This window comes from Vicugna pacos, chromosome 20, assembly GCF_048564905.1.
Source record: "Vicugna pacos chromosome 20, VicPac4, whole genome shotgun sequence".
NCBI lineage: Eukaryota > Metazoa > Chordata > Mammalia > Artiodactyla > Camelidae > Vicugna > Vicugna pacos.
In genome coordinates this window covers 28,587,621-28,603,371 of record NC_133006.1, presented here as the reverse complement: position 1 = coordinate 28,603,371, position 15,751 = coordinate 28,587,621, and positions in this window count along the sequence as shown.

Here is a 15,751-nt window from a genome sequence, read left to right as displayed (position 1 = left end):
CATGGTGCCATTTTTCCAGCAGCATCTGCTCACTTCAATGTCTCTGTGTCACATTTTTCTAACACTCATAATATTTTAAACTTTTTCATCGTTAGGATATTTGTTATGGTGATCTGTGATCAGTGATTTTTGATGTTACCTTTGCGAAAAAATTATGACTCACTTAAGGCTCAGAAGATGGCAAGCATTTTTTAGCAAAATATATTTTTTTGCAAAATATTTTTAATTAAGGCATGTACTTTTTTTACAGACATAATGCTATTGCACACTTAAAAGACTACACTATAGCATAAGCATAACTTTAATATGCCTATAAAACCAAAAAATTTGGGTGACTTGCTTTATTATGATATTTGGTCTTATTGTGGTGGTCTGGAACCCAGCCTGCGAAATCTACTAGGTGTGACTTTATGCTTTAGCATTACAATGATTCCCATCTTAATTAAGAAGAAACTGAGATTCTTAATCATGAAGAAACTGAGTGACCACATCCAACATATAATGTCATGTATCTAATAAAGCTGCAGCTACATTATGTCTGTATGTGTGGGATACAATGCCCTTTCAGTTACCAGCAATGGATGGATTTTCAGCATAAGCAAAGCACCAGGGAAGTGCCTGAGGGAAACAACCTTCCCCTTGATTTCCCTATCAGCTTTCCTAACTCCATTCCTTTAGCAAGTAAATGTGCTTGTGGTTGGTTTGCCCTGAGGCTCTGAAAGCCTGATTTCATCCATTTAGGCTTAGTGCAAATTCCTGCCTGATTTCTCCTTTCAACCCTACTTCCGTGTCATCTCCAGGGCTACAAGATGGTGTCATCTTGGGTTCTAGATCTTCCTCACCCTCAAGTTCTTAGGTCTTGATCTAATAGATCTGATCTAATTTTATAACAAACAAATCAAAATAAATTTTTTAGCAAATAACAGAAACTCACAGTATCTTGTCTGGTTAATTAAAAATAAAACAACAGCAGTGGCAACAATTTAAAAAAAGGCATTACCTGTCAATTTCATAATCGTCCTCTTATCCAGTTCACCAGGAAAGCAAAGTGTTCACACAGAAAGGTGACAACAATGTACAGTATCTGATAAATAAAGATAATGAGTTTCCCCCTCTTTGTTGAAACCGGGCCATCCACAACTATATCATCACTGAAGTGGAAACCAATCATCACTCAGCCTGCATTAATGTCATGATATTATGATTGTGATTCACTCAGTAGCCTGCTGCAGACAGCAATTCTTATAAATAAGCCCCCTCATTCAGAATGCCACAGGATGTGCTCAGGCGGCTGGCAGAGACAACATAAATATTGATCATCCCCATAATTGTAATTTATATTGGTATAATGTCCTCCTTATGAAGCATTTAAATGGCTCTGAATATTTTCCTCTGATTGGTCCTAATTCAAGTACAGATGTGACCTGCGTTTATCTATGCCATGATATAAAAAATAAATTAAAAGTATAAACACAATTTGTGTTTGGGAAGGAAGATGATGTCTAGCTTATTCAGAAAACAAACTGATTTTATAGTACTTTAAACAACTACTTGGCAGGTAATATAATGTTGCAGTATGTGTTATGTTAGTAACAAATTATTTTTATTTTCTCATTCAGGCATGCATGGCTGTTTTTCTCTCGGCTAGTACTCCATTAGTCCCTGGTTGGAACCTTAATAGTATTTATTTGTCAATATTGTACAAATCAACCATTTTTCTTCTTCTGATTCTTCTTTCTCTCACTCATCCCAAATTTTGAAATATCATTAAATTTTAAAATAGCATACAATTTTTTTTAAGCTGTGTTCTAAATGTAGCTTATTCTATATTTATGCCATACCACTATTTCTGCATCTAGTCTCTGCCCTGGGATCTGCTCGTCTGCATCATTAATTTTCCTTTCTCTACTGGGTCATTCTCATCATTATATACACATGCTCCAGCATTTCCCATCACAAGATATACAAACCTTGACTGGACTGGGCATCCTCCTCCCAAAGCCAATTCTCTATTCACAGAGAATTTCTGAATTCATTTCCTTATCTTCCATTCTCTGTTTAGTACTTTCAATGTTCATTATTCTCATGGTTATCAAGGACCATTAAGGTTAGTAATTAAAGTATCTATTTTATTATACTTGTTGGGCATGGTCTCTCAGCAGCCTTTGCTATAGGAGCTGACCCCTTTTTCATGACACACTTCTGTATTCTATGAAAACATTTTTTTTCTGGGTTTTCCTCTTATGTCTCCAGCAGCTCCTCCATCTCCTTAGCTAATATCTTTTCTCAAAGTGTTTCTTAAATCACTTATCCTTGTTTCGTTAAGGTTTCCCTCCTCTGAGGTTTTATCTTGATTTTTCTTTTGGAGCATATTCTTCTGTTTTCTCATTTTTCTGGACTCTGTGTTGGCTTTTATACCTGAGATAAAAGAAGCATGTCTCCCAGTCTTGGAGGAGTGGTCTCATGTAGGAGATGAAATTTGTGATTCAACCTGGCCCTGGCACTTGGTTGTTGCTCGAAACTTTTTGATTGTCGAAGCAGCCTGATTTATTTTAAATAATTCTTAATAAGTAGTTGAGAGAGTGCCAAGACCCATCACTATCCCAAAGGGGAGGATCTCAGTCAGCACCCAGATTCAGGCTGATTGGATGCGGGACCCTCAGGCAGCAGCTTGTAAAGCATGCAAATGTACATCCTGTGGGACTGCAAACGTCAGCCCTGCGGGCCACCAGCGCCAGGTGATCTGCAGGTGTCCCCTGAGCGGCAGCCACAAAAACTGGGGTACCAGACTGTGTAAAAGATCCCCTCCAGGAGATGCAAGTGCTCTGGAGTGTGGCTAGGGGAGAGCACAGAGATAGTCCTCGTCCTGAGATCTCTTTGAAAGGACCACAGTCAGCCCTTCGAGTGGAGTTGAATTAGGAGCCAGCCCCACAGGCTGCAGCTATGGTAAGCTGGCAGGCCACCTTCACAGAAAGACTGAGTTCCTTGATCTGTTGCCTCTTGCTGGGCCCTGGGGCTGGGAGCCATTTAAGAATTCTTTCTCCATTGGCTACAGTCCTGTGGGAACCATGAGTATAAGCTCCACTGGCCACGGAGCCAGACAAGGGTAGAAGCTCTTTTCTGGGAGATACTGGCGAGCTGGAGGGAGATAGAGGTCACAGATGAAAAGCATATATTTTGAAAAAATTTCCCAATTATACTTGTGTACTTCTGTGAGAACGTATTTTAGATTATAGGGAGTAGTCCTTTGAAAGCGCTGTATAATACATAGTAAATTGGTTAAAAAAAAAAAAAAGATAGATCATCTCAGATTCTTTTTTTCCCCAAAATACTATCTACTGGACCCTCTTGAAAAATGGAAGATGATGTCTCCTGTCCAGGCTTAGTGCCTGGACTCCTGAGTTCCTCAGAAGAAAGCTTGTGGCTACCACATAATGCATGGTAGTGAAGAAAGTTCTTTAAACTGAAGGATAAGATCTGAAATATAGAGTGAGAATATTTTATGAGCACGGGGCTGAGACTAGTAAGAGCAATGTGCACTCAAGGGAATTTGAGATTTACTTTCTAAAGAAGAGGTTTAATGCTGAGGGATATTAGAGGATACTGTTGGATGGGTAGATAGAGGCTCCAAAGCATAGGGTTTTGAACACAGAATCAAGAGTTTTCCTTAAAAAAAATACAAATTTTATTTGCAAACCAGAAATAGACTCACGGACATAGAAAACAAACTACGGTTACCAAAGGAGAAAAGAGGCAGGGGCTGGGGAGAAAGGGATAAATTAGGAGTTCAGGATTAACAGATACATATTACTATATATTCTCATTTTTTCTTTTTATATCAAACTTTTGTCATTCTTAAAGTTTGACGTAAACACATACACACACTATCTTGATCTTCAAATATAGTAAAGCATTTGTAGAAACTAATATGAGAAGACCACTGTAGCACTGAATTCGAAATTTTTAAAAACACACTGTTTTCTATATAGCTCATTTTGTCTAGTACTGGCTATGATTTTTCTCATTAAATGTCACTGAATGTTTTGTCACCAAAGATTTTATAATTTTACAATTTTATATTATCTCTCTGTATTTCCTCCAATATCAGCAGTTGAAATACTCAGGCCAGAGCTTCATTCTGGAATGTTATTCTGCTCTTAGAAAGATACTGATGTTTTAAACAATTATAATAACCACTGCAAAGTTAGTACCAAGCCACTGAAAAATATCTTTCAGCAATTTGATATGTGGGAAAAACATATACTACTTTTGGACATCAGAATTTCAGTATTGTGTTGAGTTTTAAAGATCTAATAAAAATAATGTTTATATTTTTGACAACTTGAGTCAAAATTAATCTAAACAAAATGCTTGAAGTGAAGATGATTCAATAAATTAATAGCAGGACTTGGGTTGGGGAAGGCACTAATTCTCAATATAAAAGGACCCCAAATATGCAATCACAAATATTTCTGTTCCCATTTTTTAGCAGATGTTAAGTCTACTTTATGATCACATCTTTAAGAAATAATTACTTCGATGTACTCAATATTTGAGTAACATCAAGAAGAATTTATCACCTCCAGAAAGGCATTAGAAATGGAAATTATAGATATTCAGTAACACAAAGACAAACCATTTTGTGTGAAGCTAGATTTTCCTGCATATGTGTGTCTTATTTGAGAAGTTAGGAAATAAAACTGCTGTAGTCAGAGAGTGACAGACTATTATCTGTATAATCAAAATCACATGTTCTTTTTTTAAAGATTTGAGTATAATTAATAGTATGTATGTTGATTTAAGTTATTGTTTTAAAAAGAGAAATCCTTCATTAAGAAAACAGGTAACCTCACTACAATCTTTGTGGTGGGAGAATGGAAAACAGATTATTATTAATGTTTTGTAAGTTAAAAAAATTTTTTTTTCTTTCCAGTTTTACTGAGCTGTAATTGACATACAGAAGCGCTGTATACATCTTTGGGGTGGATAATTACGCTTTATTTATTTACACAGAAGTATTAGGTTTTGAATCCAGGACCTTGGGCTTGCTAGGCACGTATTCTACCACTAAGCTATACCCTCTCCCCGGAAGACAGATTATAATTGATGTTAATTCGTTTTACTTCTCTTAATCCAATTTTGCTTTTTGTCTGATGCCTAATTACTCTAAGAAAAAAAATCTATTTTTTTTTCTTTCTAATATCCACTCTGGTTGGCAGAGAATTAAAAAAAAAAGAATGAATCAATAGCTCACAGGTTCTTCCAGCTCACTTTATCAGTTTAGAGTACTTTGAAAATTACAGACTTCTTCAAAACCTAGATTCCCTCCACCTTGAAAGACCCGTTAATTTATGATATTCTCTATGTTCCATTAGGCAATGTCCTATGCTCTGAAATATCATTCTAAAGCATTATTTTTAATGACATAATGAGGAAAATAAACACAAAGTTATTTGCCCCATGGTTGCAAAAGGATATCGAGTTTAGAGAGATCGGATCTATCAATAGGAGAAGGCAGTTCTGAATACTAAATCAAATTACACCTTTTCCTGTTGGGATTTCAACATCTGCCTCCGTGTAGATTGATTAGAATAAAGCAGGCCATCAGAGGCCCTTTGTCTGTGCTTGACTGGGTGAAACAGCTGACAAGTGGCCATCAGATTACCCACAGAGGGGCAGCTGCGAGATAGGAGTTTGACAGCTGACTTCATTATAATTCCTACGCTGCAGACGGCAATGGATTTGTCCTTTAATTGAGCTGGGCCAGCAAACTGCCCAGAGGAAATGGGAGGGAAGATGGCTGGATACTGAGAACAGGAAAAAGTAGCAGGTGAATCCCACTCTAAAAACAGTATCAGGACAACCTCGAATGAAATGTTTTGGTATTTGGGGCATTTCAGTCACTTTAACTGAAATTGAACTTGGCTATTGGAATGCCTTCAAAAGTTCTTTTATTAGTCAGGGAATTCCCCTAAACTTAGCAAGCAATTTCCAAAATATTTGCCTATCATTACTTTGCCACATGCTTTTGAATGCTACGTAGAAAGAAGTTGCTTCAGAAGTGTATGAATAAACTATGTACGAGAAAAGCAAAGAAGGTTTGCTATGGTTAATAAAATTTTTGAGGGGTTTCTGACAGAAAAAAAATGCAGTTTTACCATGATTCAGTATGTATAAATATGTTTAGGAGCATAAAATAGTACAAGGTTGACTATTTCTAAGTGAAATCTTGCAATCTGAAATATCAAAGGCAACTGGACTTAATAAAACACATAAGTCAAAATAATCCATTATTTCATATTAAAACAAAGACAATTTAAAACTGCATACATTGTGAAAATGTTATAGATTTTCACTTTAGGAAAATAACTTTGTGGTAGGCTTTGGCATTTAAAATATATGTGCTTCTGTAATTTGTCTTCATTTGCTTCTGGTAGATTTTTCTCTATACACAGTAAGAATCAGTGTGAAATAACCACTAAAAAAATTCACACTGGTCATAAATAAAATAATGCATATTATTCAATGCCACTGTTATAAATGCTTCTTGTGAATGTTTCAATTTATGTTGTTACCATTGTCCTTTATGTATTAAAACTGTTATTTAGAACTATAGGATTAACTGAATAAATTAACCAGTGGTATTACAGCCATAATTTTTTTTTAACATCAGTGTCCTTTCCCACAAAATGTTTGTGAGCCCATTATAAGATGAAAACTCTGTACATTTATTTATTATCATGGTTCACTCTGTGTATTAATGCAAAATCAGAAATGCAAAATAGTTAAATAATAATCAAAAGAAAATCTAGATAAATGATACATGATGATTTTTAGAATTATAGAATTTTATGCACTCAAATATTTAATAATCATTTACTCATAGAAAACAAACTATGGTTACCATAGGGAAAAGGGCAGGGGAGGCATAAATTAGGAGTCTGGGATTAACAGACACACATTACTTATGTAAGATAGATAAACAACAAGGTTCTACTGTATAGCACAGGGAACTATATTCAAATTTTTGTACTAACATACAATGGAAAAGAATCTGAAAAGAAAAAATATGTGTGTATATATATATCTCTGAATCATTTTGTTATATATCTGAAGATAGCATTATAAATCAACTGCATCTCAATAGAAAATAAAATTTTAAAAATAATAATCATTTACTCAAAGAACTCGATTCTTTTCAGGGGAAAAATAATCAATGTAGAGGTGGGGTGACTCATCCTAGGATTTACAACCTGGTAACGGAGATTTTCTGAACAAAGGAATTTGAGGTCCGGTTTGGCGAGGCCAATAGTTGAATGTTACTGTCATGCTCTCCACAGACTATCAATACTTAACTTATGAAGGACTGTCCCTTAATATAATATTATTGTGGTTAAGACACAGTCTCTGAACTAAACTGTCCAAGAGCAAACTTCAACTGTACCAACTAATATTTATGTATTCTTGGCAAATCACTTGTAAATCTCTTTCTACCTCAGTTTCCTCATATGTAAAATTAGGAGGCCAATATTACCTACCTTCAATTCATCCTTGTTTATTTAGGAACCATCAGGCAAGGACCCAAGATCAGGCAATGAGGAGTAAAGAACAAAGGAATGGAAGAAGCAGTTACACTCAATCCAAATTTATCTAGTTAACTAAATATTGGGACTTTCTGGTTTGAGGGAAAAGAGATACTGGTAGTATAAAAGTCCAAATTTAAGAAGTTAACCTTTCCCCCAAAATATCAAATAACCTATTTTAGCCTTGGGAGAATTTAAAATCTATCTCATTGTGTTGAATTTCTCCTTTCTGATAGAAAGATCATTATTTCATCTCTAATATAAAAATTTTATGCTGTCTCTAATATAAGAATCATGTATCATCCAGCATAAGAATTCATCTCTAACATGAGAATTTCCTTTAGCACTGACTAAGCTGTATACCACAAATTTTCATTTGCATAATCATTATTATCATTCAGTTTGAAATATTATTCAATTTCATTTGTGATTTCTTCTTTGACCAATGGATTATTTAGAAGTGTCTTGTTTAATTTGAAATTATTTGTGTTCCTAGATGTTTTATGGTTTTTAATTTATAATTACACCCCTTGTGGCCAGAAAACATACTCTGCCTGACTTAATTCTATTAAATTAACTGAGATTTCTTAATGTTCTTATATAATTTCTGTCTTGGTGAACATACCACATGCTTATGAAAAAAAATGTTTTCTCTAGTTGTTGGGTACTGTCTCTATAAATATCAATTAGGGCAAGGTAGTTGATACTGTTAGTAAAACAACCTATCGATTTTTGTTTGTTTGTTTAGGTGTTCTATTAATTGCTGAGAGTGGTGTTAAAATCTCCAACTATAAGTGTGAAATTCTCTTTAATTCTGTCAATTTCTTCATGTTTTGAAGTCCTGTTACTAGGCATATAAACATGTATGATTATATGTATTCCTGATAAATTGAGCATTTTATCATTATGATATATCCCTGTTTACCTCTGTAAGTATTTTTCTCTTAAAGACTAGGTCATCTGATATTACCATAGCCACTCCAGCCTTTGTAGGCATACTGTAAGCATGGCATACCCTTTTTCTATTCATTTGCTTTCAAATTATCTATGTCTTTATATTTAAAGGGAAACACTTGTAGATAACAGATAATTGAATCGTGTTTGGCTTTTAGTCCATTCTGATAATCACTGACTTAACTGGAGTGCTTAGTTCATTAATAGTTAATGTAATTATTGACATAGTTGTGATTTATATATATCTTTTTGCTATTTGTTTTCTGTTTGTTATTCTATTTCTTTATTCTTTCTTTACTGCATTCTTTTGGATTGTTTAAATATCATTATAATTTCATTTTAATGTATCTTTTGGCTTTTTTAGCTTGACCTTTTACATTATTTTTAGTGGTTACTCTAAGGATTACAGTAACCATTCTTTATTTTTTATTCTACTTAATGTTAATATTATACCTTTTCACATAAAATGTAGAAATTGTGCAGCCATCTTTTATGCTATAGTTGTCATATGTATCATATATACATGAAATTATAAGCCACACAGGACAATGTAGTGATGTTTTCTTTAAACTTTTCTGAAGAATTACTTTAGCATTTCTTGTAGTGCTGGTCTGCTGATAAATTATCTTAGTTTTTCTTTATTTAAAAATGGTTTTATTTTACATTTTTTCTTAAAGGATAATTTTTCTGAATATAGAATTCCTTTTTTCTTTAGTTACTTTCAAGATATTGGTTCATTGCTTCCTCACTCATATATTTTCTGGTAAGAAATCTGTGTTATTATTCCTCTGTAGGTAATGTGTTGTTTTTCTTTGCTTCCAAGGTTTTTTTTCTATCTTTAGCATTTAGCATTTTGGCGTTGATGTGACTTAGGCATGGTTTTCTTCATATTCATCCTGCTTGATGTTTACAAAATTTTATTTATCTTTAAATTTATGTATTTTACCAAATGAAGACAATGCTGGACATCATTTCTTCAGATATGTTGTCTGCTTGATTCTCTCTCTTATCTTCTGCTGGGACTCCAATTATGTGTATGTTAGATCTTTTGATAAAGCTCATTTCTTCAGATATGTTGTCTGCTTGATTCTCTCTCTTATCTTCTGCTGGGACTCCAATTATGTGTATGTTAGATCTTTCGATAAAGCTCCACATATTCTTGAGGCTCTGTTTTATTTATTCATTTATTTTACTTATTTATTTGGGAGGAGGTAATTAAGTTTATTGATTCTTTTTAATTTTTCTTTTATTGGAGACACTGGGGGGATTGAACCCAGGAACTCCTTCATGCTAAGCATGCACTCTACCACTGCCTTAATGCACCCTGCCTTGAGGTTCTATTTAAAACATTTTTTTCTCGCCAAATTTGCTTTCTCTTACCCATAGTATTTGCTGTTTTTTTTTTTAATTTTGGATATTGTATTTTTCATGTAAATAATGATCATTTGGTTCTTTTTGTATTTTCTATTTCTTTTCTATTTCCTACCTATTTACTTATTCATGATTTGTGAGCATACTATGTCCTTTAATATTTTTACAATTGCAATTAAAAATATGATATGCTAATTGTAACATATGGACAAACTTAGATTGTCTTTTCTATTCAAACTGGGTCAAATCTTTGTAGTTCTTCATATGTAGAATAATTTTGGTTTGTATTTTGTGCACTGATATGCTGGGGAGGTTGAGGACTCTGTTTTATTAACTCTGTTTCAAAATTTGTTATTTTTGTTATTTTAGCAGGCAATTAACTTGTAGGAATTCAATCCAAAATTCTGTATCTCAAATCTCAGTTTAGTTTTGTCTCCTTATCCTTTGCTGGAGGCAATGAGAAGCATGTGTGGTTCAGGAGTGAAACCAATTTGGGCAGAGTGTATACACAGTATATAGGGATTTCTTTCTCTAGTTCTCACTTTTATTGAATCCCCCTAACTGCTGTTTGTTGCCTCAAATTCTGTTCTCTGGTTTATCAAGGAACAAAGTTCTTAGGTTTTTTATCAAAATTTTAGCTGCTATGTGTGCTGCTAACTTTTACTATATGCCTTAGAAAAAGAACATCATCTGAGCTATCCATTTTACCCCCAGATTTTTACACCTGAAAGAATCTGTCTTCTGTTGTTTATTTTTAGTATCACTATTTTTTTAAATTGTCTAGGGCTTATAATTCTTATCTGCAGTAGTTTGGATTCTGTAGGAGATTTCTTGGTTGTTCCAGAAGTGGGACACAAATCATTACTTCTTGAGACATAAGAAACTCCAACGGTCCAAGAATATTTCATCTTTGGGGGCTGATTGCCTAGCTCTCTAAATAATTATAAGTTGTCTAATTATCTTTTCCCCAAATTTCTATCAATAAATGGAGCCTGAGAAATGAAGTCACCCTGGGGCAGGACAAATACTATAGGCATATTTAAGTACCCCAGGAACCAGAGAAGTTGCAATGTATACCCTTGCTTTAATTCTAACAATAATAAACCCTTTAGAAATATGAGCAATGAAGTGAGAAATTTTGGGGGGTATTTCTGAATTAAACTGCTTCTTATCTATCCACCTAAATTGTTTAGTAAATATTTCAAGGTCCTATATCAAAGAAGATATGATATAGCCTTTCTTACATAAAGATTGGTCAGTAGGAATATAATTAAAGCCATACTTTCTGATAGTGTTAATACTTCTGAGACTTCTAAGCCATCATATTTAGCACCTAACGTAGCAATTTCACTCATAAATAGAATTCACAGAATTGATTTCTAAAACTAGACACTGAACATACAATCACAGGGGATAAAAAGAGGTAGGTGGAAAAAAAGGAATTAATTTCAAGAATAAAATTTATGTGAAATACATGGGAGAATAAATCATATGGAGATACATAAATATTTAAGCTTATCTAGTATATAAAATGCTTATCAAGTATATAAGCTACCCAAGACTTAGAACTGAATTGAAAAGAGATGGATATGTGTTCTGTCAAATAAAAGATAAAAAACTTACATAGAAAATATTTGGACTTTTGAGAAAGTTTATGTGTGTGCACATGCTTGTGTACATGTGCATAAATTTTTCATTGAATATTTTTAAAGTAAGAATTCTAGTATGAAGGGAATCTAATGTCTCTCTTTTCTGTAGCTTCTTGCCTACCCATTCTAATTTATCATTCTAATTTATCAATCATGCTGAGAAGCTTAAAGACTAAGGTTTAGTTTCTTACTGAATATCATTTTCATTTTCATTGTTTAATCCAATATGAATTTTTATTAGACTTGCTGAATTTTAATACCAGTTTCTCTGCAATATCCTAATGAGTTTTCATCACTGTGGGACTCTGTGTGTTGCTATCAGATTAGTAAGTGGAGCACATGTCAGTTATTAGACTTCTATAAATAATGCATATAACTTATGCAGTATCACTCAATACTAAAAATTATTTCTTAAGGAAAATAGAAGGTATTATGTTAAAGGATAAGAGAAGCCAAGTTGACAAAGAGAGAAAGGAGCTGAATTCTTGATCTCCTAGACTAAGAATTTCTGCTAAGTGTTAGAACACTCTGGGTAAATATTTCCATTACACTTTGATATATAAATACTGAACTTCAGCTTCAAAGACTAGCCAATTAGAGAGTTTTTCATGAAAGCTTTAGTAGAAGATACATGACCAAGCTACCTAATAACTTAATTCTCTGGTTTTTATTTTCTATAAATTAAATTGAAGTGGCAAAAAGGATGAGGTTTAGTGCTGGTTAGATTGAAGACAACTGATTTTTCATTTACCACCAATGAAGTATAAATGGGTATAACTTTTCTGATGGGCAATTAGACAATATAAAGATGATGCCACAAAAATTATACATGTCATTATCGTCATTCTGCCCATAGAAACAAGCATTTCCTTGCTTAACCCAATAAAATCATGAAAAATATGATTAGACATTAGATACGCAGGTGAATGTCAGGAATGGCACAGGGCCAGTTGAACCAGAGGGGACTATATCTGCTCCACTAACAGTTTCCTGTGACTTTTTAAAGATCTAGGCACTCTTCCAGCCAGAAAGGCATCTGATAGACGGAATGATACATGATACAAGGAGGGAGCAGCAAAGTTGGAGTGCATTGAGAACCCATCTCATAGCTCTGTTCTCAGCTGCTGGGTTTTTTTTGTTTTGTTTTGCTTGTTTGTTTGTTTCCTTATTTTGGAAACATAGCTTAAGTCACTTGTTATTTGGAAAATGGTAGGAAGAACTGACAACACTAATGGATACAAAATGGCAATGTATTTCCATGATTTCTCGTGCAAGATTTTGAGTATTTTGAAAATTACAGATATCCAATTATTTGTATGTGTTCAAAACTTACTAGGACATTATTTTACCAAGTCATTTTACTAAAAATGTCAAATATAAAGATTCATAAAATCAGAAAACCTATGTAATAGTCTCTTGAATAACTACCAACTGATTTTACTCCTAGAGAATAAAATTTAGTCATCAACATAAAAGATTACACACTGACTTCTGTTATATCTGAAGCTTTTCTCTAGCCATTGAGGGCTGAGTGGTTGTACAACTCCAGGGCCATCTTCCAGACTATATTCTATGTGAAATTTCTGCCTGGATTTGTGCAATGAGAAAAGCCTGCCACCAACATCTGTTTTGAAGAATTTGTAGCTATTAGTCAGTTTATTTCATTATCTTTCCAGCAAAAACTGAACATTTCAGGAATATTAAAGTTATAGCTTTAAATATATTACCAACCCATGATTTAAGGTCTGCTATAAGCCTATATATTAGAGGAGAAAAACCAGTAGGGGAATATTTGGCTCAAGTCCCCCAGTTGAGATCATGGTCAGAGGTGTGATACTTGCCAGAAACCTCAGAAAAACATCACATATCTACACATCACTTTACCCTTTACAAGAAAAAATAAGGCAATACAAGACTAATATCTTTTCACCTTTCCCAAAAGTCAGGGCATTAAAAGCCACCCTTTGCAGACTAGATTGTTAAGTTTCATGTCTGAATGCACAAAGAAATGGCATAGGTCACAGGTGAGATACAGCATCCTGCAACCCATCTTAAAAAGCAATTTTTCATGTGGCATTCTCCTTGTGCTAGACTTGACCATTATTAAACTCCAGAACATCCTAAAGTATATCTGCCAAAATACTTAAAAGCATATCCTTGAGGAAACTGTGTGCATTATTATTTCTCTCTAGAACAAAACTCGAAACAGAATTAAAAATTGTCTTCTACTCCAAGACAATGTAGAACTTAATTTGTTGCTGTAATTTACTGTGAGGTTTTAACATTTGAATAGACTCTGGAAATTATTATTATTATTGTTATTATTTTTATTAACTTTGAGGAAGACATGTAGAGAACCAGATTAAACATTACAACCATTGTTTAAAATGTAATCTCATCATTGAATCATTCCACCCTGGCATTTTCTAATCATTATATTATTTTTAACAATATAAAAAGCATGTTTTTTCCCCCAAGTTTTATTTAGATGCAACTGACATATAGCACTATGTAACTTTAATGTGTACAAAATAATGATTTAATATATGTATATGTTGTAAAATTATTACCATAGTAAATTTAGTTAACATTCATCACCTCAGATAGTTATAATTTCTTCTCTTGTGATGAGAACTTTAAGATCTACTCTATTAGCAACTTTCAAATGCACAATACAGTATTGTTAACTATAGTTAACAGACTGAACATTACACCCCCAGAACTTACTTATCTTATAACTAGAAGTTTTTCATTTTTAACCACCTTCCTCCATACTTACCCGCCCCCAACTTCTCTGGCAGTCACCACTCTGTTCTATATTTCTGTAAGTTTGTTTTCTTTTTTAGATTCCATATGTGAGATCATATAGTATTTGTCTTTTCCTGTCTAATTTATTTCACTTAGCATAGTATTCTCAAGATTCATTCATGTGGTCACAAATGGTGAGACTCCTTCTTTTTGATGGCCAAATAGTATTTCGTTATATGTATATACTATATTTTCTTTATCCACTCATCCCCCGATGGACACTTAAGTTGTTTCCATGTATCAGCTATTGCAAATAAGGCTGCAGTGAACATGGGGAAGCAGATATCACTTCAAGACGGTGACTATTTCTTTGGATATATATCCAGAAATGGAACTGTTGGATCATATGGTAGTTCTACTATTAATTTTTTAAGGACCCTCCATACTTTTTTCCATAGTGGCTGCACCAATTTATATTCCCACCAACAGTGTACAAGCGGTCTCTTTTCTCTACATCCTTGCCAACATTTGCTCTCTCTTGTCTTTTTGATAATGGTCATTCTAACAGGTGTGGTATCTCTTTGTGGTTTTGGTTTGCATTTCCCTGATGATCAGCTATGTTGAGAAAACTTTTCATGCGCCTCTGGGCCATTTGAATATCTTCTTTGGAAAAATGTCTATTTGGGTCCTTTGCCCATTTTTAACCAGATTATTTGTTTTTTGGTTTTTGGGTTTTTTTTTTTTTTTTTTTGCTATTGAGTTGTATGAATTCCTTATATATTTTGGATATGAACCTCTTAGAAGATATGTGCTTTGTTTCCAGACTTATTCCTACGTATTTAATTTTTTTGCTATTTTAAATGGTGTTTTTTAAATTCAAGTTTTGATTTTTGGTTATTAGTTTTCTTAAGGAGAAAGCACTGAATATTTCTCCATTAAGTACGATGTTAGCTATGGGTTTTTCCTAGATATCCTTTGTCAGATTGAAGCAATTCCTTATACTCCTGGTTTTCTAACATTTTTTTCATCAGGAATGGATGTTAGATTTTGTGAAATGTTTTTCCTGCATCTACTGTAATGATCAGATGAATTTTCTTTTTGAGTCTTCATATGGTGAATTATATTGATTAATTGTCAAATGTTAAATCAGCCCTGCATTTCTCTTTCTTTGTGATTCCATTTGCAAGAATTTTGTTAAAAATAAAAACTGCAGTTTTCTTATAATATCTCTGGTTTTATTAATGCTATTTTTATCTTTAAATATTTGATAAAATACTGTAGCCTGAAGTCAGGGAGAGTGATATCTCTAGCTCTGTTCTTTTTTCTCAAGATTGCTTTGGCAATTTGAGGTCTTTTGCGGTTCCATATAAATTTTAGGATTATTTGTTCTAGTTCTGTGAAAAATGTCATGAACATTTTAATAGGGATTACATTAAATCTATAGCT